This window comes from Zonotrichia leucophrys, chromosome 13, assembly GCF_028769735.1.
Source record: "Zonotrichia leucophrys gambelii isolate GWCS_2022_RI chromosome 13, RI_Zleu_2.0, whole genome shotgun sequence".
Classification (NCBI taxonomy): domain Eukaryota; kingdom Metazoa; phylum Chordata; class Aves; order Passeriformes; family Passerellidae; genus Zonotrichia; species Zonotrichia leucophrys.
The window spans coordinates 11,750,452-11,775,133 of NC_088183.1; the positions used below are offsets into that span (position 1 = coordinate 11,750,452).

General features: G+C 38.4%; 1 long non-coding RNA gene across 2 annotated transcripts in view; it reads right to left on the bottom strand.

The window, feature by feature from the left end:
• Positions 1-572: 572 nt before the first annotated feature.
• The window catches only part of LOC135453638 (uncharacterized), a 199,883-nt gene continuing 175,773 nt past the window's right edge, over positions 573-24,682 (bottom strand). Inside the window, exon 6 of one of the 2 annotated variants that reach the window (XR_010441908.1) lies at positions 573-1,617. This is a non-coding gene — a long non-coding RNA (uncharacterized LOC135453638). The remainder of the gene's footprint in view (positions 1,618-24,682) is intronic. The other variant, XR_010441907.1, reaches the window with a different exon arrangement.

Sequence of the window (24,682 nt, forward strand, 5' to 3'; positions counted from 1 at the left end):
TATTTCCGTATCAGTGGTTGAAATTGTTATAAAATTCAGTTTGACCTCTGAGGGATTATAAATTCATCTAAGTTGTTGCTGAAACATATTTAAGAAATTTTTTGGTACATCCTACATATGAAAAAATATATTATGGAAGAAATTTATTACTGTTTACACTCATGACATTCAAAGTGATTGTATTTATCTTAGTATTTGCAAAGGTTTTTACATTTACCTTAAAAACTGAAAAAAACCTTAACCTAAAAAAGAAGTTGTATCTGTCTCTAATGCAGACATTTCTGCATTTGCTGTGCCTGGCAGATCAGCATATGCATATTTATCAGATATGCTAATAACTCATACCTTGGCTAATAGAAGATTTGAATATTACAATATAAATGAGGCTTGCCCACAGAACTTACAGAAAAGGATAAAGAAACATCTTCAGGATGCTGTATGGCCTCATTATACTTGTTAAAATAATAGTAGTTATCATCTGAAATGTTTTCTCTCTAAAAGGAAAAAAATGTAATTAACTTACATGAAGTGAAATCTCTTTAAATTAATAAAATGAAAAGATAAATTAATTTGAAGGGGGAAAAGAAATCAAGAACAAACTTTATTAAATACACTAGAACCATTAATATTCATTTCACAGAAATAAATATAATTAGAAATGGTTGGCAAGCAAGAATGCAGAGATCTGTTCTCTCTGCACAATGGAGCAACTGTTCCATGATATTCTCTGTGAAACACAGCTTCATATATTTCATTGCAAGTAGCGTTCTGATACAGACTGCATTATAAAGTTTGTTGTAGTAGTTGTAGTAGTTCTTCAGTTAAGAGTTTTAAAATCCAGCCTGAGTTCTTGCTCAAGAAAATGGTTCTATACAAGATTAAAAGAAAATATGAGCAGTTATTATTAATGGCACTCCATAAAGTGCTCTGCTTTATGCACTGCTCTGTGCTAGCCAGTCCCCTGGAGTAAATGCCTAATTTAAGCAAGGCAGGAGCAAACAGAAACTGAGTTCTGTGCCAATATTCAATCTCCACTCCCAAACTGAACATCTCTGGAATAAATCTGTAGGAGTGACTCAGAAACCTCTGCTGCCATAAAACCAGAAGTTGTAGTCAGAAACTTCACCATGCTGGAGAACAGAAAGACACAAAACAGATCTGTGTTCCACCTAATGACAACACCTCATGGCTGACCCTGACTGAAAAGCACTGGAGGCTCCCTGGCCCAGGGCAGCAGGGCTGTCACCAGCTGCCCTTCATGCAGCACGTGTTCCACACATGTTCCACACATGTTCCACACATGTTCCACACATGTTCCTCTCAGCCTCCTGCACTGAGTCAAATCCTCCCCATGTGCTGCACTGCTGTACTGAAGCTTTAATAGACAGTACTCCAGAAAATATATTGATAAAGACTAGGGATAGAGGGAGGAATCTTTCCTTACATAACACTCCAGCCACCATTTTTCTGTACCTTCTCCATCTCAGAAGATTTTATGGCTGTCAAAGCTTGTTTAGCAAATGATGTTTTCTGACCAAGATGAAGAGAGTCCATCCTGCTTTGCCCCTCTCTTCTGCTCACACTTTCCACAGAGGTTTTGCAAACTAGTAGATCAAGCTGTAAATGAAAATAATATAAATATAGCCTCTAGTAAAGGCTGTCAATGTTAAACCGATCCCACAATTTTTCAAAGCCTTGCACTGGCTCTACTGTGACTATACTGATTTCTATAATTTTTGGAGACAACCATAAAAACACAACGCTATCCAGACTGGCCACTTATAAAGTGATCTAAATTCTGTTTTGAAATATATTCACAAAATACTTTGTCTAATTATAGTAAATTATACACTTAAATGATCAGGTGAATCTATGCTTTCCTAAAACAAACATACAGGGATTAGTAAGGTGTTATATAAAATTCTGCTCTAGCTATCAAATCAACCAATTATGAGCTTTCACAGAATTCCCCCATATTTTTTTCCTGAATAAAAGAATTATTAACCAAATTATGCTATTAGATGCTATTTCAGTTTGTATAGCATGAATTGCATAGTATGTTTCATGTTAGTGTCAGAATTGACAAGAAAAACAGGAATAGACAAGAATATTGTGCAATATTGCCAAACTACCACCACTATTGAAACCTTGACTTGTTAACTTCCTGAATAGATTTAAGACATGTCAAGATTGTCATAATCTTGACAAGTTATCTCTCACTTACATTCTTCTGCTTTCAAAAAAGAACACTTAAAAAAAAAACAAGTAAAATGAATTTTTCTGAAATATGGAGCATTTTTAAAGCAACTTTAGATACTTGAAGAGTCATGGACTTTCACACCACTGCAGATATTCATGGTTAAAAAGTGCTTACTGATAAACCACCTAAAATCCTTCACAGTATAAAGCTTCAAAGCAGTGTAAATTCTTCAGGCAGAATACCTATACATCAAATTTTTGTGTGACCTAGAGCCAAAACTTCAGCCACCCAACTCACAGTAGATTCATTATCTTTAATGAAATGCCACTGATCCACCCTTGGAGTACTGACCCATAATCTTTTTATACACCTCAGCTGATTAGTGCTGATTCTGCTTTCCATAACTATTTTCATGTATTATTCCACCTACTTTTCTGGAACTCACTTGCTCAAAAGTGAGAGAGATGCAAATCTGGGTCTTACTGCAGCCTAAGCACTTCTGCCTCCTTGCAGCAGATACTGCAGCAGCTGTAAGAGAATCCCTGAACGCACAGGGGCTAAAAACTCCAACCAAACTGAACAATGGCTGCTGCACAAAGAAGAAGAAAGAAATCCCAACCCTGCACTGGTAAAGGAAAATCTACCAACAACATGCATTTACTCCAGCAGACCTGAATCTGCTTGTGAACTCACAACTACCATCACATTGTCAGTCCCAGCTGGGTGTGCCAGCTGTGAGAAATACCCAGCACATGGCTGGGTGTGCACATCCACTCTGGTACCTTGTAGGACAACCAATGTGCATCTCAGATCTAATTTATAACAGAAAATTACCATATTCATGTGGCCCTGACTAGCCTGTATTTCCCATCCAAGATCTCCCCCATCTCCTGCATGACCCAGGAATCCAAAGAGCATGGTAGAAATTCCCCATGTTGTTCTTACAACATATTCTTGATCACAATACCTGCATGGAAAAATGTACACTCAATATCTGCCCGTGAAAAAAAGCAAGTGGAGCCCTAGAAAACTTGGATTTCAAAGGCATTAGAAGTTCTCAGAAGCAAACTGGCTTTCTTGGCAACAGCCACAGCATGTGTAGAGCCAGCTCCAAATACTCTCAGCTTTATCCAGTCAATGCTGGATCACACATTCCAGGGAAATTGAAGCATTCGGGAGTCATCTCAGAGTAAAAAGTGGAAAATAATCTTCTAAAGAAAGAAAATGTATTAACCTTCTTTGAACTCAAAAATAGCTGGGGAAATTTGATCAAAAGTACTTCTAGAGCCTTGATATACAAACAAAACCCAAAAACAACAGAGAAAACCACCAAAATAATGAAAAAAGGAGAACATTTATGTGATAATACAGTTTGTGTTAACTAAAAATATGTGAAAATCAGAATTAAAAAAGAAATTTAAAAAACCTACACACTCAAAATCATAACATTAGACTGGAAAACAGTTATAGGAAAACCTCTTTAACTTAGAAGTTTTAAATTAGCATTTTAAGTAAATAAAATAAAGATGTATGATGTTCTGAGTTCACTTATTCTCTTTATGGCATTGATGACATATGTGTTCAGCTTATTTGTGAAATAAAAGGCTCATTTTCTTCTCTTTTTGGCATTGTTGAGACAGTATAATTCATAAGAAATAATCTGTCTTCCTAAATGTTTCATACATCAACTCCAAAATACACTGCATTGCAGAAAACAAATCTGTAGGAAAAACATGTCTGCTAAATATCTGTTATGCTAAGGAGTCAATGTTCAGTGATTTTTATGTCTTGGAAAATGCATAAACTATCAGAAAATATATGCAAAATGCTGTGAGACCTCTCATGATGCAGCTGCTGTAAATAGCACCCAAACTCCTAATTGTGGGAGATGTAGAAATGGTACTTTTTCCTTTTAATTGCACATCACCAGTATAATCTCTTCCCTCTGCCTTTTTGAGTTGTTCACCAACAACAGTTAGTGGCAGAAGAGGTTCCTGTAAGCAGCACACAAACAGGGCAGGAGAAGCAGAACATATGCATGGGAATGTCACCATGCCAAGACCCAACAACTGCTGCTCAGTAAACAACACACATTTACAATATGCCAAATGTTTAAGTAAACTAAAATGTTACGTAGAAAGGATCTGTAAATCAGAGGCTGGGTCTAAGCTTGTCTCAACTAAGTATCACAGACCACTCAGTAATAATAAAATGCTTTAATTCCTGAACCATCGCCTGTCAGTGCCATGCAGCACGTGAAGTGCACCCAAGCAGTCCTCCCTGATCTCAGAGAGGTGGCAGTGCTCTCGTTCCTCACCATGAAGGAATCTGCTGTTGATTAGTTCTTCTGATACAAATTCTGGCAGTCTGAATATGTTTGAGTATGTGTGCATCAAAGTCTTGTCCACCAAATTTTGATTGGTGCAGACATACAAAACATATGGGTGTTAACCTGTTTTCCAACAGGGTATATTTATTTTGTTTTATTTTATTTTATTTTAATTTAATTTAATTTATTTTAATTTAATTTTATTTTATTTAGAGACATAAAGCATTTCATATCATGTGTGCATTTTAATAAAAAAGAGGACAATGTGATGTTTTACCTACCAGCCAATTTGTAACATAAAAGTTTCTTAATTTTGCTGTTTATATAACTCCTTATTGAAGAGACCAAGCTAACTTACATTTTAAGACTTAAGAGTAGAACAGGAAAAGAACCAGCTAAAGAATAACTATAAAATGTAAAAATATTCACCTGATCATGACATGAATTTCAGTATGGAGTACATAAGGGACTATCAAAACAATCTCTGTACATTCCAAGATGATACATATGGAATGTGGGATGGCTCAGAAGGCCACAAAATATCAGATATAATGTTTATGCTGAAGAGAAAATAGCAGGCTCCTGGACACTGGTGACCAGTTATCCCAGCTGCAATATCTGAAAGGTGCTAACAAATATAATAATAACTTTTGAGACAAAGAGAAACAGTGAGGGAATAAAAAATGCGGCTGGCATGAATTTGACAAGGATAAATTATATGAAATAGATTTAATTGTCTCTGGGATCACTTCTCTACTGAAAAAGGGAGAAGTTAGATGTTTTATATATTCATGTGAAAATAAGCACAGTCTAATAAATATCATAAAAAATATTAGTAAAAAAAAGGCTAGAAGAGCTCACTATAAAATGGATTCTGACCTGACTGCACCACTTTCACTCAGAGCGGACATTCCTTTATAGATGGCTCCTAGACCCATATTTTTATAACATTTTGGATAGATGGCATAATATAATGTAATATAAACAATGCAATCACTCTGAATTTTACATCAACATTTTAAATGCCACAAAACGTAGTTTTAAGACCACACAACTACTGAGCCCAGAGTATGCATCAGAGAGGTTAAATGCATGTGTGACACATTTTCAGAATGCAGGCCAAAGGAAAACTTCTCCCTGCAGGAAGGGTTTCCACCCTCGCTGCAGAGCAGCAGCTCTGTGGCTGAGGCACTGCAGGGAGGAGCAGTCTGAGTCTCTCTGAAGGACCTGTCCTTTTGAGCAGGAGTGTAAGGGCAGAGGAAAGGGTGTGTGCCTATTATTAATGCTGTTCTACCAGCTGGTAGTCTTTTGGAAACCAGGACCATTTTATAAACAATAAATTCTTGTTCTCACAGAAGTTTTTAGATGGGCAGAAGCCCAGAGCTCTGCCTTCCACAGGGGCCGTCACAAGCTTGAAAAAGTCACTGACCCCCCCATGAAACTAAAATTCAGGATATAAACATGAGGGAGAAGAGAAACAGCAGGCCATGTTATAAGTAATTTCTAAGGAAATATTTTCTACTAAGCAATTTGCAGATGCTGCAATGGACAGGAATACAAAGTGATTTTTTGATGCAGCTAAAGAAACCCATGAGGGTTTATTTGATGTTCAGCAAACCCTCAAGTCTCCAAAGCAGCAGGCTACATCAAGTTAACATTTGAGATCGTCCACTAAGCAGGGAAAAACAATGAACAACACAAGTTAGGGAATGATTGCTTCTGCAAATGGAGGTCATCCAGCAGCTGAACATTCCCATATTGTAAGCTCATTTTGTACTGACAGGCTCCATGCAATCTCCCACAAATTAAATGTCATCAGAAAGAGCCATGCTACTCATTTTTCTAAGGATTTCCTTGTACTAAATAAAACTTTGCTTACACTGGAGGAGATGTGTAATACCATTATAGAAATACAGTACTGTGCTCCACTTCAGAAAATTTTAATGACATTAAAAGTTTTACATGGCAAAAAATTATTTTGATTCACCAGAATAATTCTGTCACCAGAATTTCTGCTATTAATATTTCTCTAGTTCTTTTGCATCACAAGTCCTTTTGCTTTGCAGAGTTATTATCATTTTTCTTACCAAAAGATCTTTGTGTCAACGAGGAACTGTAATTCTGCTAGGACAGTTTTCCAATATATTATGGACAGAGGAGTAAACTACACCTAAGTGCAAAATTTGACTCCAGCATGTTAATAATCTCCCAGGACTGGTCATCTCTTACAGTGGAAGGTGTTTCCATTATGTAGACATCAAATAGTTTAAAAGTGCAGGATGCAAACACTGCTTCAAATCAGGTGAAGGTTGAAGTTAAATTGTTTATGTAGCCAAGAAAGCCACTGCTCAAGGGAAAGGGGAAATAAACACTGAGACATAGGCTAAGAGTTCCCCACATTGTAAAAGGGTGCTGAAATCAGGAAGCAAACAGGAAACAGAAATATTAAAGTGATATAGTATTGGAAAATATCTGCCACTGCTTTCAGCTGTCTCCTGAACACTGTTCATTCTGAAGGCTGTCAATGCAGGGAAATTTTGCTGAGTCTGAGAGGGAAAGTGCAAAAACCAGAACTGCCACTGTCCAATTTAAGGAAAAGAACAATGTCAACAGAAAACTAAAGCAGGGTCTACAGAGGAACTCTAGGATGAGGCTGCCTTTTTCTAAACAACTTTTTCTGCCAATTTCTTCCCCAAAAGTGCTTTCTCTTTCTCATCCCTTTCTTTCTATAGATTAAAGCTTCTTCCAAAACCATATCTTAAAGTTTGGATGACCCCTGCTGCTGTCTCTTTATCTGCCTGCACAGAATCACTTTCATGCACGAGGTCCAGGATATCCAAAAAAACTAACTGATGAATTCTTAAAAGCATACCCAGACTGCAGCCCTCAGAAATGCCTTTTTAGCCTGATAACAAGATTACTGTAAGCTTTGGTTTCTTAGCACTAATGTTCAATGGGCAAAGAAGCCACATCTGCCTCTGAGCACACCAAGGTTTAAATCCAAGGTTTTTCAGTAACATCAGCCAGACATTTGAAGAGGTGTAAAATAAAAATAGAGTTGTTCTATGGCTTAAAGATTAATGTTATAATACCTGGAAACCAACAATGAGAGCAAGCAGTATTAAATTTTCACAATGTGTTAGAAAGTCTCCAGATCTTTTTTCAGTAAAATACCTGAATCTTTTTCAAGACTAAGTGCCAAGAATTGATTTCCAATATTAAAAGCAGATGACCTGCATTCATTGTGCAGTTTAAACCATAAAATGTGTATTTTTTTAAATTCCAGTCTATTTCTATACATGCTGGTCTCAAGTCAGAACTGCACTACTGAAATAATTTGCAGAATTTGCAAATGAATAAATTACTTTCACATTTCAAAATATATATCATAAAAAAATGAAGTCAGCCTAGTCAGACCAAAAATGGTACAACAAATGAATATAAATAACCTCAACACATAGATCAAGATATGGCAGACTGGCATTCTGATGTAAAAAAACAATATTAGCAAGTACAAGCACATACAGAAAGCATTATTGCTGGAAATTGAACTGAAGTCTGAGAAGATTAGCGAAAATATGTGAAGATAGAGGAAGAGCTATGAATTTATTTCTCATTTTCAGCTCAATGGACTGTATTTTACATAGGATGTTGAATAGGACATGGATTGATTTCTAAAACTTTTGGTTAAGTTACTTATTAAAATTGAACACAGCCACAGAACTTCAACATGGGGAATGTCTGACTTTTATATGTGTGAACAGAATGACAGCTGGATCTGCCCCAGGTGGTATATTTTAAAGAATAATGAATTTGGAAAGGAAATCAAGAAATCAGAAATTAACCATGAGAGGAATTGACTCAACCAATATCCTTATGTCACTAATTTACTTCAGACATGAACATGCAATTATTTTATCCATGCATTGGTTTGGAATCAGAAACAAGTCACAATTCTTAGCACCAAATAGCATTGAAGGGTTCCAAAATACAGAAAAAGAAACCATAATTTAAAAATACAGAAAAGGAAACCGTTCACATTAAGCCATTGGATTGTGCATGGAGCACAGGTGTATTTCTTATTTCAGTTATTTCTGTTTAATTAGCCAGTCTCTATCACTCATTCTCCTGCCCATTCTTTGTTTCCTCCTCTTTTGTTCTAACTGATATCAAACTGTGGACTAAAGAAGACTAAATGACTCTCTTGTATAGGTAGGTGTAAAATGAAACCAGAAATCTGATAGATAAATAAATTTGTATCATAACATATGGAACTGATAGGATGAATGAAAATCCACTCCAAAACCAGAGACAATTTTGAGGTGAACATATAATTTTACATTCATTTTTAAATTTTTACCAAAATCACTTTTCTTTCATAGGAAAATTCTCATTCATTCAGTCTGGTCGTTCCCAGGTTGATTCCTGAAGAGGTTCAGGAGCTCAAGCCTGGGTTTTCCTTTTGATGCAGTGCTTGGTCAAGTGAGCTCTGCATCCATCTCACAAATACTATTGATAATCCCTAAAGTCTGGTTAACTTAATGCAGGAGTCCATCTAAATCTATCTATCATATTGTCTAGATAATTAATTTTTTGAAGAGACCAATGTGTGAAATTAGTCTACAATTATCTGTCAGGGTAGGCCTTCCAACCACAGTACAGAAAAATAGTGTGTGAATTAAATAGCACACTGACAGCAGCTAATAAGAATTGTTAACAGTTTGGTGTTAACATTTCTTTGGGTTCCCAATATCTTTGCCTTGCTATTTTAGTGTTAGGCTTGATCCTGCCTGCCACGTATTATCCCCATTATTCCCACGAACTGTGGGGAAGCTTTTAATTTAGTACTATGTTCTTTGGAAGTACTTCAGCATTAAAGTTGGATTGCACTGCCCTTCCCTAAAAGCTAGAACCATAAAACTGTTCCTGTATGACAAGGGGATCCACTCTGAGTTCATAATAGGAAATTATCAGCAAACTCCTTTATCTTCTACAGAAAATATTTGAGACCAGCAAGTTTCAGAGGTAAGGCCCAAAATTGTTGCAAACACATGAATCAACCACATGAGGAAAAGGGTTGGGTTCATTTGTTTTGCAAGGGTCAGTCTCCACAGAGCGTACAGGTCTGAAGGCAGAATGTTGTATCTCCATGTAAATCACGTCGGCATCACTCTCAGTAATGCAGGATCCTTATCAAGCAGTTCCCTTTCACCGGTTACTGACTGATAACAGCACACAACACTGACCCACTGCCAGCAATTAATTCCTCTGAGGGGGCAGAGAGAGGTCCAACAGAGTAATGAGTTTGTTTCTGTGTGGTAGAGAATGGAAATTAGTGGGATGGAGAGCAGTGTAAAGCTGCCTAGAGATGAAGGCTGCACTGACCCCCTGGATTGTCTCCTAACCACTGCTGAAGTGGTTCAGGAGTATGTAACTTCATCTCAAATTAACAGTGATAATTGACCTAAAATAAAAGCTGATGTAATACTGCTCTTGAATGTTTTCAGTGATTTTGATTAACTTAGACATGAAAATTGAAAATTCTGAAGGCCTAAACAGTGATAGGAAAAGGATACCCAGAGACAGGAGAAACTGTGGAGTGAAACAAAGCAAACAGGTCTGTTCCACAATTTTGCAGTGTCTATGCAAATATGCAGAAAGCAACTAGTGAAAGGCTTAACAAAGACTGTAGTGCTAAATGCCATATGACACTGGAGGTCTGCTAGAGCAGAAACTGCCATCATCCTCCCACACATGCAACTCAACACAATTGTGGCATCTGACTGTTCAAAACCTTCCTGCTCTCAGAGAAAAAGATTTGAGGTGGAAATTGTCACCTTGTAGCATTTAGTACCTCCATTACACCTAACTTTGCAAGCCCTGTAACATAAAGCAATAAGCACTCTAAGGAATATCAAAGTAGGGTTCATGCTGCGGTTATTTCCATTCATAACAGGGAGAAAAACCAACCAAAGCTGCCAAGTGGCAGAGTTTTCTTGAGAAGAGGTTGCTAAAAACTGAACACTTGAGAGGGCTAAAAGTGAAAGATCTATGTCTGTTTTTCCTCATGCTGACCCCTGCAATATGTCATCAGACTGCAAAATAGCAGTCTAAGAGAAACACAATGAAAATGTGCCCTCTGGCCAAATGGGAAGAGTTATTTCAGTTGGCTGCAGTTGTGTCTACCAGCCACTGCCAGAGTTCTTAGCTAGCATTATTGCAGACAAAGACAACCAGCAGTGGAGGTGCTGGCTAGAGAAGGTTACAATCTCTGCCAGAGATCCTTGGAGGGGTTTTGTGAAATGTAGTCATTCAGCTACATTTGAAAAGAAAGGAGGAAAGCCCATTAAATTATTCTTATTTGTGAACATTCAGTTGTGCACATGCATGGCAGGGAGCATGAAGGGCAGCCATCAAACCAGGCAGGGGGGAGCTTTTCTTCTTGGGTTCAACAGGAGGCTCTATCAGCAGTAACCATTATTACAGCAAGATTGGTGCTGCTGTAGTTAAACTAAAATTTCTATGAGTCACAAGGAGCCAAGAAGCTCATCTGAGGAATGCCCATTTTCACAATGTTTTACATCTTCCTATGTCCTCTCTGAGCCCTCATCTCTCTTTTTGCAGTGGACTTTCCCAGGCCTTCTGAGATACCTAAACAATGTAAGGTAGCCCCTAATGCAACACAATAAATTCTTCACTTTTACTTCATTATTTTTAGAAAAATGGCTCTTCAAACCTCATTGGAAGACGCTCCTGTTTTCAGTGTCCACACCAGCAATTCAAAGTGTGTTATTCTTAAAACATCCTGGGTTCACACTGCCTTCCATTTTATTGCCTAATGCAGTTTAGTAAATTCTGCCTTGGTGCCTGCAAAAGGTTGTCTATGGATGACTAAAAGAGAGTGTATTTAATTAAGAAAGCTCTTGATTAATAAAGGTTGCAGATAAAAATTTGGGAACTTGCTGCAGGTTCATTCTGAATTAGCAGGATGCAATGCCTGGTTGTAAGGGAATTTTTGGATTCAGCAGCTTTTCCATCCTATTCAAAGAGCTTCCCCCACCTCCAATAGGCAGCAGCTCGTTCAGTTAAAGCTTTATAGACCAGAGCTGTGAAGAGCTGACATTACAAAGCAAATGTGGCCTGACTGTGCAGCCTGTGTTTGCTAGTGCTGCTCTGAACAGTGCCACAATTCATTGTATTTTATCTGTTCTTCATGAATGCTGCCTTCCCTTTGCTCCAAAACAGTTTGAAGCAGAATAGTGGCTACTGAGTTTAACAACAGCTGTGTGAACATAGAAGGGTTTTCTTATGGGTCTGGAATGTGCCCAGCATGAACTCAGAGACATTGCAAGGGGTATTGGAGCTACAACTTCAGTAACCCGCCATTCCTTTTTTTTCCTAAGGAAAAAAGTACTCCTAGAATTGAGCTATCTACTAAATAATTTTGAATATTTCCTCTTCTGCTTTCAACTGGATCAATTAACATTTTATTACTATTCATGAAATATTTAAGGATTGAAAAGTCTCTCTTGAATGCTCAGCTAAATTAAACCCAAAATACTTAAAAATCAAGTAAATTTGGAATTGTTCTAGAGCCTCAGAGGTATTAGCAAAGGATTATTTAGACTTCTTATTAAAAAAGCTCACAAACCCAGCAAACACAGAGCAACTACTAAGTTGATGTCTTCACAAACTTTCTGGACTGAATCACCAGAACATCCTCAATATTTGTGACAATCCAGTTACAGAGCTGATAGCATGGGAGCACAGGCTGTCTCCTGGCTTCATGCTGATACCATAATTGTTTTGTTGTTATTCTCTCTAAAAAGAGAGAATAGTCCTTACCTTGCTAATATTTTTTCTTTTGCCTGTTCTTGCTCTATTAATTTGTCTTTTTCTTGTTCCCTGGGACATTATGACTATATTCATTACTTGAGTACTTTTAATGTTCTTAAAAGCTACTTCTGAAACTCAGTATTACTAGTGCAAGAAAATTTTAAATATCATTTTAGTAGCATAAATTGGAAACAGTAATTGGGACAATCAGAAAACACATATGCATCAAAAGAATAAATATTCAATGCTTGCTGTAAAATATCTGCAGTGGTTGTTTTATCAGGATCTGCATTCTCAATAAAAGGACATACTATGTGATAGAGCTGGTTTGTAGGACAGAAAAGGAGTTTGATGGTTATGGAAAGCAGCTGCTCTGGGGGAGCATGATAGTATTTTCACATAGAACATTTAGAATTTTACTGGGAAAAAAAAATTAAAAAAAAAAAGTTTGATTCTCTTACTGTCCATCTGCCTTTGATTTCAGCCATCCTTTCTAGAAGTCTTCAAATTTCAGCAGAATACTATTAGCAATTCCTAACGTGCCTCCTTCAAACATCTTTTTTTCTCACATTTAATGGCATATGGTGGTGAGATATTATGTGCACAGTGATAGCTAATGGATAGGACATGAGACAAAGACAGATCTCTGTATTATCCCCAGCTCTGCTGCTGATTTACCCTGTAAGTCAGTTTTTTTGCCTTTGAAATGCAAATAACAATACTTATTCCTCTTGAGAAAACTCCCTGAAAGGAACACATGGAAGAAAAGTCTTACTTTTCAGAGCTCAACTTCTGGCCATAATTCCTTCATTTTTTCATCTTTTTCCTCCTTCTGTTAACCACACAAGGGAAAGCAAAGGCTGCTTCACTGAGATCCCCCCAAAGGCTGTTAGACATTTCAACCAACATCCAGATCCTGTCACACCCAAAAGTCCCCAGACATTCTAGGTATACCCTTTCTCTTTCTGTGCACAAACATTTATATATAGTTAATATATTTTTGTCTCTTTAATGCAATCCTTTTTTCCTACAAAGCACTTTCAGAAGTACTCATCTGTAAAAATCACTGCACCAGAACTGAAAAAACTTGATCTCTACAATTCCTGTTCACAGATTTTCCCACAAATTGAGTCCACCTACACAGTGGATACAGCTCCAGAGAACTTCAATATGTAAAATGATGGTTTATAGATTTACTGTCACTTCTCAACTCTGTATTTTAAAATAATTCTTGGTTTTCCCTTTTTGGCTGGTATTGTGTGGATAAATTCTCTGTTGATGTCTAAGACACCAGGCATCACAAATTTTCCTCCCTCTGAAAAGCATTTTCTACCTACTTTTCCAAGTCAAGAAGGGTTATGTCATCATAATGCCTCTGTGTGTGTCTATTAGTTGCCTTCTTATGATCCTGTTAGCTGTTTTCAAATTGCTATATAAGTCCTAAAGCTAATAACTTCCTCATGATTTACTAAAATAGGTAGCCAGGTAGAGGAGATGCTCAAATTCCCCTTCCAAAGGCTGAAACTCAAGAAAACTCCTTCCAAGCAGAAAAGGATCTGCACTGACATCAGACAAGAGGAATGCCTGATACAGTGAAAAATTTAAACAGAAGCTTTCATTTTATTGGACATCAGAGAGTCATGTAAGATCCAAAGACAAGTAACAGAGGCATTGAAAAACAAGTTTCGTTCCACAGAACTTGTTTTTGAAAAAGGACATGAAAACCAAAATATTTTCCTTAAATGAGGTTGAAACACCGTGTGTGGCTTCCCCAAGGAACTGTGTCATTCAATCAACCTGCACAATTCACTGAGGTCAGTCAGAGCTTGTTGCATCATTCCAATTACTCAAGCTTCAGCAAGAACTCAGCTTAGCATGGGAACAGGCAGCAATGAAGCACCACAGCTGCAGAGGATGTGAGCATGAAGAGAGCACCAGGAACTGATATCAATAAAGTTCTAATACTTTACAAACATTAAATGCAGTATTAGGTTAACCATCATTGTAATTAAAACTAAATGTAAGAATACCAGATATCTCCAGGACCAACTTGAGATGCCTTTGTGTTTGCAGCATTCCATCCTCTGTTTTGAGTGAATAACTTCTGTACATTTTCACATCTTTCAGTGACTGGCATAGGCTACAGGTTTTCTACTGAGATAGATTCAATTTTTAAGCAATCTTAAAAAAAATCTCAACAAACTTTTGACAACTTTTTCAGTTTTAAATATGTCATTTCAGGGCAGCAGACAGACTGGAAATGACAATCCTATAAAAGGGAGAAGCCTCAGCTCTGCTCTCTCCTTTGCAAAAACATCAGTGTTGAACATTGTGTGACTTTTGGCATCTCAGGCTGCATTTTTTGTTAACTGCCTTCTGAAAAGCAACTCATCTTAAAAAAGAAAGGGTTTAGAAAAGAATACCAATGCCTGAGAGGCCAGAGAGGGGCATGTTGAGTACCTCTGATTATCTGCATTAAAAATGAAATTAGATTAGAAGGATTAGAAACAACAATTCTTTTAATTGCTTCTTGTGGAAGAATAACTAAAGCAAGAAATTACTGGAATAACTGCAACACCTAAATGTGCAGTATTCTGTAATAAAATCTATAGTAGATCTTTGGAAATCTACATTTCAAAATAAAATATTCCTGGTAATTTTCCTATTGATTCATTCTTATATTGATAGTGACAAGAATTCCAGTATGCCACTGGCCTTCCTAGATCAAAAACCACTGTTTCAAAGGGTATTTTTCACCTTTGTGGCCTTTTTTGTCTATCTGAAAATTCATTCAAGTCCAGTTAATTTGAAGACAGGAGAATTTGTAGTTTCCTGCTGACCACATGCCAAGGTTTGGGCTGCTGCAGGAGCCACCCAGGTGTGCTGTCTCGCCAGCAGGGCTCCTTTTACTCTGTGATGTGGAACTGAGATGAAGAGACTGATTATTTCTCAATTATTTTACTCTCTCATTTTCTATAGCAAGCTTGTGAACAGGAAGCTCTTCTGTAGAGCTATAAAGGCAGAATCATGGGAAGAAAAGAAGGGAAGAGGAAACTGAAAGCTCTATCCTCTTGTTTATAAGACTGAACACAGTTTCTCCAGTAATCTGAGCACTTGGTTCATGTTTACAAAATATGTTATTTAGGAATAGGCAGAAAAATTCCAAGTGTCTGTATTGAAGTAGAAATTGCTCTTTTACAGTACTGAAGCTGACAGCATATTCCAGTATACTTAATCCTGAAATTTCAAACATACTTGCAACTGACTATTTTTGTTAGTTTCTGTTGGATGAATAATTTCCTTAACTACAAAAAGTTACTTGAGAAAGAAGAAAGCAAGATGTTTGACAGACTTTACCAATGTTGACATTGTATTCTAACTCAACAGGTTTTATTTTTCTATTTATGGTTTAGACTGATATATAAGCAAAAATGCTGAAAAAGTATCTAAACACACACTATAAATAAATTCTTAACATTTTCTTTTCTGTGATCTTTTTTAAGAACAAACTTGACACATTTTCTTATAAGTTGGTGGCACGGGAAAAATACATCTTATAAGAATGCTGATCTTTTTAAATGGATTAAGGTAACCCAACAACTTCCAATAAATCTAAGATTTTACAAGAATTCTCAGAGTCAAATCATAAGTTCCAACAGCAACTTATAACGTGTGAGTGCACTATCCATCAAAGCCACTCTATGTGTCTGGGAGATGCTGCCATTGTCAAACTGGGCTGACAGCAAACTCTGAGCTTTGTGGAGGTGCCCTTTGGTGGGCACTGGGGAAAATCCTGCCCTTGCACACAAGGGAGTGAGCACAGGCTGGGATGTGGGGTGAAGGGAAGAGCTCAGCACGAGCTGGAGCTTCAAACACAGATGCTCTGCTGCTGCTGCTAACACATTGTGGAAGAGATGTGCCTTGAACCAAGGGAGCTGGGAGCAGCTTGTCAGGTGCAATGACAGGAGAATGACTCCACAGGGCAGAAAAAAGAGAGGCAAGACCTACTTTAGAAAGAGAAAAGGTGTTTCACTGTCTGGAAGTATTACAGCGAAAGGACAGAAAGGACAGATTTATACATCATGCTTCAAGAAGGGTGTTATTTATCCAGACCTTTTCTCAAAGTGAACATTATTTGTGCAATTTTTAGAGTTTTAAGAGTCCACAAAGCAGATACAACATGGGGGTGTAATCAGCTGCAATATTGAATCTCACAAAGTGTAGGCTTTTATTTACACTGAATTTCACTTTGCACAAGGGATCCTCCTGCAGCCCATATTCAATATGTGCAAACATACACCAGCACTGAGGCTTCAGATCATGACAGTAAAGCACAACTGAACTCAGATCCTGCCTCTTACAGATTTCCTAAATACTGTGAGAAAAATAAATTAGCTACTGGATAGAAAACACAATGATATCTCCTTTTTCACAGACTGAGATGGGAATCTCTTCAATAACAGGGTCCTGCAAGTCCATGTTTGTGTGATGTTTAACACACTGCCTGCCCTGACTCAGGCAAACCCTCTGGAGTGCAATGTATGTATTGCTTGGAAAGCATTATTATGGAACCACAAATGGAAACATCAGGAAAAGATATTGATTGCAGTTTTCATGACTTCTCTAAGCCTTTTGGATGTGTTTAGCATAGGCCAAGCTAAATACATAAAAGCACTTTACAAAATCCACATGATGGTGCTTGAAGACACTCATTGGCAATTAACTTAGAGCTGTACTTGTTTTCAATCTACAGCATTAGCTCCAGATCTGCAAACCAGATTGAAGGACAGTATGGGGTCACATTTTAATGACTGAGTCAAATTTTCAGGGAGACAAGAATTCCTTCTACACATTTTCCAGAGCTGCACTATTTGAACTCCTGTGTCCTTTGCCTTCACGTGTTGCTGTAAGAGCTTTGTGCATTGAGCTGTCATTTCAGCTGACTACAACACAGAGTTGGCAGCAGGAAACCAGTGCCTACCAGTTCACAATTTAACAAAATCTGGGATTACATTTGCTTGCACAAAAAGGATTTTTATCCTAAAGGTGACAGCTATCCCTGGTAGGTAACAACTGCTCTCTCACTTCAAATGGGTGGCTGAGGCTTATCCAGCAGGGGCCAGAATGTGTGACATCCTCAGTGCAGGCACCCTAAAAAGACATGGTTTACCCATCTTAACCCATTCTAAATAAAGAGTTTGAGGAGGGACCTTTTCACTTAACAAGCTATTGAAATCAAAATTAAGTCACAGGCTTTTAAATTTATTTGACCTTTTCGTAACATTTCTGTAACTAATTCATTACACTTTCCCATATTTTTCATATGAGGGAAATAAACTAATCTTCCTACTGCCTCTTTTCCTCAAGGAAAAATATCCATTTACTCATTAATTTGGTAAAGAAATTAATTTCCTGTGCCAAGAAATTCATCTTATAAACATTCTGTGGATATTTCTGTACAATCACAAGGCACCAAAACCAACCAAACAGAGGAAAATAATTTTGTATCATCAAATATTGATTAAGCTAATGAAAACTTTGACAAACAGTCATATGATAGCATGAGATTAACTGCCTTGTGTGCTTTCACTAGATATTTTTTCTTTGTAATTAAGAGCAAGTTTATATGTCACAAAAAATTATATGAAGAAATGAAGTGGAATTAAATTAATTTTATATTACAGTTGAAAATGCAAATGATACCCTTTTTATATAAATTATAGTCTTTTTTCAGGACCACCCTTGGTACTTCAGAAGCAAAATTTAATTAGAATTTTACAGGGGATTTTAACAGACCAATTATTGGTATTATTTATGAAGGCAGTAGCTGTAGTGCTAGACAAAAATTGAGTCTCTAATTGTTCTTCAGAAAATCTCTCTTATATTCTATACACATGCCCAGATCAAGAGGATTTTAGAACCATCAAAACAAGCTGGCACAAAACTGCACCAACAGTGTTAATAAGAGCAATACTGTGACAATGAGAACTGTTCTTACAATAAATTTCTTTTTCCCTTTTCTCAAAAGTTACCACTCTTTCAAGAAACAACAAGGGTTTATACTGATCAAAAAGATGAATTCACAGTGTGAAATTCCAGCAATGAAGAAGACCTACAGGTTAGTAAGCAATTATCTGCCAGGTACGTTTGCAAATCGAGGGGCTTAGCACTAAGGGAAAGTGGAGAAATGCACTTTTGTGTGATCTAGTTTCTGACATATTCCCATGGGGAGTCCTGCCCTCCTAAAACATTTCCTAATACTCATTTTGCACCATATGGTTTGTGAGCATTCAGAAGAAAACAGTATGACCTGTAAATAAATGCCACTTTAAGAAGGACCATGTGTGCAAATAGGAGATTCCCCAAAGAGCTAAGTGGGGTTTAAAAGCTACTCCAGTGCCTTTGGGCTGCAAAGCTTGGCACAGATTGAACCAGAAGGTTATTTTGATTAACGGTGCCTGGGAGGCAGGAAGAGAGAGAGGGAGAGCACTGATGCTCAGCAGCACTGCTGCAGGGTGTCCTGGCCATGGCCCCACAGCAGACTGAGCCACACTCAGCTTCCAGGTGTGACAATATTTCTGCCTGTAACACCCTGATTATGTACAAGGACCTCAGTTCTTGCTGCCCTCAGTGCTGTCAGCAAAATATTCTGGGGACTGCCTGGTTCATAGTAGGCTCTGTCACAATTACTGGAGTTTAGAAACCTTCTGGTACCTGTGCAGCACCTTCCATCATTCCCTTCTCCAGTCCTCAGTATCATTACTTGGACAATTAAATGACTAAAGAGGTGGCAGGAGAAAGAACATTTACAGTCATTCTCAATAGAAATACAGTGATACCATCTAGAGAACAATAAATCACTTTATAACTTATTCCAATCCAATATAAAGCTAATTTCATTATTTGATTTAGTCTGTCTTATTGCAAGTTAGAAAATAGTCCAAATACTCTACTGGTTTCTATTCCATGCAGGCTTTTACTTCTTTGCCTAAGATTCAAATACCCTCAGGAGGACCTTACCCACATATGACTTCTTTTTACCTTATTCCTAAAGGGAGACAAAAAAATGTGAATTCAGTCCAGAGATGAGTTTCACTGTTTTACAAGATATTTCTCCCTCCTTCCACAGACAGCTCCTCAAGGAAAGTATGAACCTCAGCTCCCCTCAGCCTAGATTGTACATGGTGCTGTTTGCTGTGCACTGTCCCCTTTCCTCTCATGTAACTCATCCAGCACAGTGAATTCTCAGTCCCTGTGAACAACTTTGCACAGTATTTATCCCAGGGCTGGTTTCAGCATACCTGAAGGATAACCTGTACCTAACCCCTTCCCAGCTGAAAGAACACTTCAGTCTCTTTCTGATCATTTGGGTTTTTCACCCTGTACAGAAAACCTGTCCTATGACTAGCAATTACCTTTATAACAGATAATTTCTATGACGGCTTTTTGTCCACTGAAACTAGATTAATTCACTTATTTAGAAAGTGTATCAAAGGTATCAGAATTCTGAAAAAGCCTAGGCAGCACTGACTTGGACTCACAGTGAATCAGGTCAGACATGACAGCTCCATATTCACTGCAATGAACAAACTTTTGAGTATTATTATATCCCTCTCTTTGAATGTCTTCAAGTAGTTCAGTGAATACTTATATCCAGGAAAAATGACATTCAAGCTTTCAAAAGGCTTATTTTACTCTGAAACAGACTTTGTGAACACGTCACTGAAGATGCACATTTCTTCTGGTTCCCTGATTCAGTTATCAAATTTACCCAATTGAGAGCTGAAATAAATGCTTTTGCTTTTTCATCTAAATGCCAGTCAGAAGATGACAGATTGCAGTCACAATATGAATTATTGGTCTGTGCAATTTTGTGACAATTGCTGTTGCATGGTCAGCTTTAGGCCTGATTTTGAAAAGAACAATTTTTAAAGATTCAGAGTCAGACTTCAGCATATGTCTAATTCGAAAACTATCCTCCTCTCTCCTTAATTCAATCAGGTTTAAGCATATGACTCAAGTTGGCTCTTGCTGAAATTTCTCCTTGATCTCCTTAAAGAAACAGCTCCAAATGCAAAAGCTACTTATTTTTCTTCCGGAATATATGTTTTATTACTTTTTATTACCACTTAATTATTCATTATTAAATGAATCACATCTTGTGATGGTGTTATACTCGAACTATGTTGTGGTTTGATACTGGCCAAATGCCAGGCACCCACAAGAGTCATTTGCTTACCCTCTTCTGGTAGAGTTGAGCAGAGGGGAGGGAAAGAAATAATTAACAAAGGGTTCATGAGCTGAGATAAGGACTGGGAGAAAAACACTCTAAAGGCAAAACAGGTTTAAATTTAAAGGTATAAAGTAAATTTATTATTAAGAAAATCAGAGGAGGATAATGAGAAGTAAAATAAGCCTTTAAAACACCTTTTTTCCCCCAAGCCCCTTCCTCTTTCTCACCAAAAGCACAGGGACACACGGTATGGGAGTTTTGGCCAGTTCATCACCAAGATTTTCTGTTCTATCAGGGAAAGAAGTCTGTTCTCTGCTATGCTGTGAGTCCCTCCCATGGGGCAAACAAGTGTTCCCAAAACTGTTGTGGCCTGGGTCACTCATCCACAGGGTGCAGTCCTAAGGGTAGGCTGCTCTAGTTTGGCACCAAGGCCCCTCTCTGTGTCTCTGGAAGCAGGAGCCCTCTCTCCATTCGGGTCTCCCACTGGATCACAGCTTTCTCTGCCATCCACCCACTCTGCCATGAGCACTTTTTCCATGGGCTATGAGTGGATCTGCATCCCCCATGGGCTTCCTGCATTACAGGGGGACGCTTTGTTTCATCATAGCCTTTACCAGAGCTTGCAAAGGAATTCTGGCTCCAACACATGGAGCACCTCCTCCCCCCCTTTTGTTTTTCCACTGACCTTGGTGCCGCCGTGTTGTTTTCCCTCACGCGTCCTCATTTCTTCCTCTTCTCTGACTAGAAGAAAAGCTGCTGCTCATAGGTACAATTGTCAACTAATTCCACTAATTCAAAGATTCTTACAAGATCATGCAGCACCAAGAGGTTGACCTCATCTGGGTTCTGTGTCAGGGAGTCTCTGGCCATGTTTCCACCACAGGCCAGGCCCTGCCGCCATGTTTCCAGCAGTGGCGGCCGCGGCGCTGTTTAACGCCTGCAGGGCACGGGGAAGGAGAAGCCACTGGTGCCCCCCTGTCCCTCTGCCCACAGTGTGGCTGGGCAGGCAGGGCTGGGCAGGCAGGGCAAGGCTGACCACGGGCCGTGCCAAGGTGGCGGCAGCCATGGCCGTAGTATCGCCACAGGCCACACTGGCATGGCGGCGGCTGTGGCAATGGTGGTGGTGCCTCATCTCCCCTGGGGAAAAAACTGCATGGGTGCTATTTTGATTTTCGTCTTAAACATGTCACAGAGGCGTTACCAGCCTAATTGGGCCAGCAGCCTGTCCATCTTCAGAGCCAGCATGGTTCTGTTGGACACGGTGGAAGCTTCCAGCAGCTTCTCACAGAAGCCACTTCTGTGGGCCTCACCTGCTACCAAAAAATCAGGCCGTGCCACATCAACACCAAATTGAAGCCCTCATCGTTAATCATTTATCTAAAGATAAAAAAGAAACAGTATGTAGGCTTTCAAATAAATTTAAAACAAGTCCCAACATTCTCAATGACTTTTCTGAAGTGTTTTTCTTCACTTCCTCAACAATACACTGCTGATTTTTTTAATAATCCAAGCAAGAACTATGCTGTAGTAAATCTAGAGAGTCTCCAATGAATAAACTTTTAAATATTTTTTATGGCACTCCATTAGCAGCATTTTCTAGGCAAAGAACCACCATTCTGTTTCATCTTGCAGTCTCAGTGCATAAAGCCATACCTAACACAGCCTCACACACCCACACAGCATTCCCCGAAATCTCATCTCCTACCTTCATGGAGCTGCTGTCCTTATCACTGAGTCACTGACAAACTGTATCATGGTAAATTGAATTCTTACTATATTTAATGTAATTCTGGATCAATCTCTTTGGAAGCCAACATTGCCCACATCTTGCTAAGGCATGTCTTCTGCAGAGTAGGACTCCTGTACTGTACCTCAAACTGACGGCATCCAAGAGCATTGGATTTGCTTAAAATACCACATTCAAAGTGCACAGCAAAATGTTAATTTAGCAAAATTTCATAGTCCACATTACAATAATTATAATTTTTATACAAAGCAAACCATTAGCCACATACAGATTAAAGGTATCATATGCCTTCCACAGAGGTACAAAAAAAAAAAATTTCTTGTACAGGCAGTGATAGTATTTTTTCTAACCTTGCCAATTGCTACAGCCTTGTAAGTGCTGCAGAGCTCTCCTCCTGATTTGCTCTACTACCATCCCTTGGTGAGAAAAAGTGTCTCAGCTCTCTGTGCCTCAATTACTGCTTTTTGGAGGATTGAGGAAGATACATTAGGCTCATGACATTACTACAAGTTGATGGGAAAAATAAATTAAGTTGTCTCTCATTATGATACACCACAAATATATGCCCACTTTAGTCAGGTGCAAAATAGAAAGAAACACATATTGTTCTGAACTAGAAGCTGCTCAATGCCTTTGGTATCTATCAGTAATTACAAAATCTTAACTCCCAAGCAGACCCACTCCCTCCTCTTCAGTTCATTAAAATGGGTTTAGGAGAAAAAATTTATTTGGAAAATAGTTGAGTGGCTTATAGCATGGAAAAAATGGCAGTAATCTTCCTGAGTCAAATAGAAATACAGGACAATGAGCATATGTGGGCAAGGTACTCCTCTGCCTGGGGGACAAGGTGAGAAAGTACCTTCCTATGCCTCAGGTGAAACATCACGGCTTAGAAAATGGCTGAGGGTTCACAGAACATGAATAATGGAAAGAATTGTTTGGGAAACTAAAATAATGATTTGCAAAGGCTGGAATTATTTCAAACTAACTTCTAACACTGGAGAAGACTGGGGAGAACCATGTATGTGAAGAAAGGAGGCTGCCACACAGTCAGAAGCCCCCTGAACATGGACTACCAGTGTTCAACCCCTGCCTCCCCCAACAAGAATTCCCAGTATCCAAATCTGCTCATGACCAAATTTTTGTAGATATCTTTCTCCATATAGAAAAGGATCACAGTAGCTCTTTCTCCGAACTAAAATTTTACTTCTGAGGAAAAGACAGCTCTTTTTCTGAAAAAAAAAAGGATAAAACAAAACATGCAAAAGATTTCAGCAAGATCTCACAACTACGGCTGGATACTAGATTTGATCTCAGATTGAGTTCATGAAGCCTTGAGAGGAGTCCAAGCTGACGAAATCATGATGTAAAAACAGAATCACCAAATGGCTGAGGTTGATGTGACCTCTGGAGATGCCCTACACCCCCTGCTCAAGCAGGAACAGCACCACACCAGGGTGGCTCCAGCTGTATTTCAGTGTCTCCATGGACAGATTCTGCAACCTCTCCAGCCCAACCCATTCTAAACTGGTCAGAGCTGCCTGTGTCCCCAGTTACATGAATTAGGGAGAATTCTAGGTACTAAGAGGGTATTATAGCATGAAGATGACTAACTAATTATTGTAATTAACAAAGAGAGAAAAGGTAGTATGGAAACTATAGAATACATACACACACACACCCCCCATCAGATTATTGTTTGACAAAGTGACTTTTCTCTCCCAAGAGACATTTTTATCTATTTATGTAATCATGGAACAGTCTGCCTGAGACTTGAAGAAAACAAATTTTCCTGCACTGAGAAGGAAATCAGACATTTCTCTCACTGAATGTAATTATGCAGCAATGAAATAAACAGGACTGTTTTTAGAGAAAGTGACGTGGCATAACATAAAATCTGTATTGTGTACCTTTGCCTAGGTCCCAACACATAAACCCCACACAAATGCAATCATTTCCATTATGTCAGCACTCTGAAAGCAGGGCTAAGGTAGGGGCAGGTGACACTGTTTATTTCTGATACTCTACTAGCTCCTAAATCACTGACACAGTCTGCTAAGAAAAATTATATATTTGACACTACTGAGTTGCATGACAGGTCACTAGAGAATTTATTCCCCACACAATCAGTACTTGCTGGTGAAGACACCTTTACATCTTTTTGCCAAGTCCATTAATATGAGGGGTTAGTGTCCTGACACAAGGCAACGATACTACATGGGTTTTAAATGTTAAATTAAATGCTACAGTGCATTACACCAGCTGAAATGACATGTCCTGCTTCTGTCTTAAAAAGCGAATTATTTTGTAAAGTATGTCTCTGCTGAAAAGTTACTT